A 3,641-nucleotide genomic window follows, 5' to 3' on the forward strand; every position below is an offset into this window, starting at 1 on the left:
ATATATATATATATATATATATATATACCGGTGTAAGCACATATATGCGAAACAAGGTGGGAAAATAGTACTAGAATATCAGAGGTAGGGTCATAAGCTTTATTAAAAAGCAGCAAAAATATCACAAAAACTGTTGCTCAGAGTTTCACGTTCCCGTTCGTCGGAGAGTTTTGTTTAGAATGGAGAAAGACAAAGTTGTATGCAGAAATGCAATTACTTTGATAGATACACATTTGAAATTGGTTTTGTTTCATTGGTTCTGACAACTAAGGGTCTTTTCAATAACCGGTTGTATGAAATAATGAACTGCAGTTTAAATTCATATTATTATAAACATGGAAAAAAGCCTTAAATCAAAAATAGCTAATAAAGAACAAAAAGGCTTGAATACACACTGTAAATAATTAGCTATAAAAATAATAATAAATTAATAAATTAAAAGATATATCCGTTTAAAATAATCTTCACACAACATGTACACATAGCAAACAATCTATAATATACGTATATACTCTAAACATACATATGCAGGTACATGACTACATACATATAGAGGGGTGTATGAAAAGTCATTAGCCCCCCCCCCCAAAAAAAAAGAAAACGCAAAACATGGTACAAAACCTCTGATGAAGGTATAAGACTTCAAGGTTCAAAGGACTTAGAGACTCAAAACTTTAGATACACTCCTCGTAAATATATACAAATGCATATATATGTATGGACGCACACACACACACACACACACACGCACGCGCACGAAATCACCTAGTGTATGCTAATACAAGTTAGTTGTTACAGGCGAAAGAAAGAAAAGGAAAAAAAAATCAGAGAAAAACAAGTGGAGGAGGGAAGAAAAAAAAGTGGGGGAAAGAAGAAAAGAAATAAAAGTAAGACAAAACAGAAAATTAGAGAGAGAACGAGCAAAAAGAGATAGAAGTAGAGAGAGTGAAATGATGGTGATTGAATAAGTATCTAACGAAGCTTAGATACGCTCACATAATATTACATGTATATCTACAAAAATACAAACATACATACAAATACACGCACTTAGAGACACCATACAACTATACACAAAATTATGCACGCAAATACATGCCTACATATATAAATTGTATATACACATATGCATACACATATAAATATATTAAATAATAACCTTAGCCGTATACTACGGCTTCCATGGAAACACAGGAACTAACCTGCAGGCTATAAATTAGTGTCACATAGGTCGAATTAACTACACCGGATATCCCTAATAGTGATGAATATCTCAGATTACACCGGCGGTCAACTAGCAATTAGCACCAGAGGTTAGAACCTACGACACGTGAAATTATGAAACTAAATAATTATAAGACCTTAGATTTAACTAACTCTCTTCTCTTCTATCCTCCAACTGATGTATGGAATTATGGATCTCGCTAAAATGTAACACTATTGAATTAACGAACATTTTATTTTTTTCCTTTCCTTTCCTTACATCTTCTTCCTACTTCCTTCTATTTATCTTTGCCATACAATCGTTCTGATGATGTCTATCTATTGCAACTAGGTAAATGTAAATTTACTCCAGCTTCATATACTGAAACAGCTGTAAACATACTCTCATCGTTATTAAATGACTTTAAAACACCAATGATCTACTTCTAACTATTATTATTACTCCATTTCTTTTCGTTTTTTATATATTTTAAACCACGGTTTTACCGTTTAAATTATCTATTACCGTATACCTTATAAAAAGACCATACATACTGAAATAATAGTGCCTTTGGATATATCTATCTCATAGATGGTTACATTGCTCCTAACTTATATCCTATACACATATACACACGCATATACATATACATATACTATGAATTTAAACTGCAGTTAGTTATTTCATACAACCGGTTAGTTGAAAGGACCAATGAAACAAAACCAATTTCAAATGTGTATCTATCAAAGTATTTGGATTTCTGCATATAACTTGCACCATTTGGATTTTCTGCATATATCTTGCACCATTCTAAACAAAACAGTCCGACGAACGGAAACGTGAAACTCTGAGCAACAGATTTGTGATATTTTTGCTGCTTTTAAATAATATATATATAGAGAGACTGGAGATATTAGGATGACGTCGACTGAAGCTTCAAATATTTCACTGGTCATAATGTACACAAGTTGCAAAACATTGATCAAAAGTACGTACCTAAGAATAATGAAGCATATTATGTTACATGCGCTAGTTATTATAATTCATGTTGTAGGACTGCAAGAAATGACTGTGCTTCATGGAGTACGTGTAGTGCTATTTATTCCATCTATTATTCTCACCGGAATCAACTTCCATTTTCATCTTTTCTAGTTTAGAAAATGCCTAGTTTATTTCTTCCATCTCTTATTGTCCCAAAAACCAGCTTCGCTTTTCATCTTTTCATGTCAAGGAAAATGTGCCAAGAAAATCGTATATATCAGCAGCATTGAATGCGTCCATCAGATTTCTGGCTTCTTCGTATGGGATATTATTATCTATTGATATTTTTTTATTTAGAAGAAAATAATTTATTAAACAAGACGTAACATCGAACAACAATTATCTCTGTAGATGTTCAGTCCAATCCCGCTGCTATCTATTCTGATTTATCGGAGTGATTCCATTCAGTAATAGACTTTCCGTATTCTACATGTTAATTTAGTTCATATTTCAAGTAGATTTGTAGAAGTAGTGCACTATTGAATAAATTATATAACTTCACGCTATTACGCCGATGTTTGACGTTTAGACAATGATACTTAATGGATATATAGCAGGCTTTCTTCCGTTTTTATTAATGCAGGACTGAAATATTGCTGAAAAATAGCATCACTTGTGTCTTATTTACCAGTATCTTGAAATCTAATGTTTCGAAAACAATGTGCAAAACCTTCCTATAATTAAACCATAGCATTTTGTGTATTATGCATAATATATCTGTCAATTTGTGTGAATATGGTGGTGATGGTCAGTGTTAATGTATATGCCAATGACAAATCACAGTGAATAGACCTATGATGAAAGCCGTTCCCACTGCAGCAATCTTGTCCTTTTTGTAAGATAGAGTACCTTGGGGTCTGTTTTATAATGTGGATAGCTTCTTATGTCCGTAATAAATAGATAGATATACAGACAATACGTTAGTAGTTCCTATGGCCGAGAGATAGATAGATAGATAGATAGATAGATAGATAGATAGATAGATAGATAGATAGATAGATCAGTACATCATATAGTGTGGTAATATTTAAGAGGTTGTTTGTTATAGACGCCAGACAATGATCATTGGTTTCGCACTATAAAACCCTTAGCTGTATAGGTGACACGTCAGACTCTCTAGACCTATTCTAAGGAAATGGTCAGGGTCAGTTAATTTTGTAAACAAAAGTTTCCGGAACGAAACTCTACTTGCAAAACCTTAAGCGAAGCTGAGTTATCCTCCATATATCTGTTCTAACGATGTCTACCACTCTTTCTAATGATGTCTGAAGATGGTAGCTTTTCCCTATCCGGCAAATGAGCAATTGCATGTTTCAACATGAATTCCTCTAGTGAGGGCACAGACTAAACATCAATTTCTTGCATTCTAAAAAGGTACCCGGGTCAACTGAGATTT

The sequence above is a fragment of the Octopus bimaculoides genome, chromosome 15 (genome assembly GCF_001194135.2).
Source record: "Octopus bimaculoides isolate UCB-OBI-ISO-001 chromosome 15, ASM119413v2, whole genome shotgun sequence".
Lineage (NCBI taxonomy): Eukaryota > Metazoa > Mollusca > Cephalopoda > Octopoda > Octopodidae > Octopus > Octopus bimaculoides.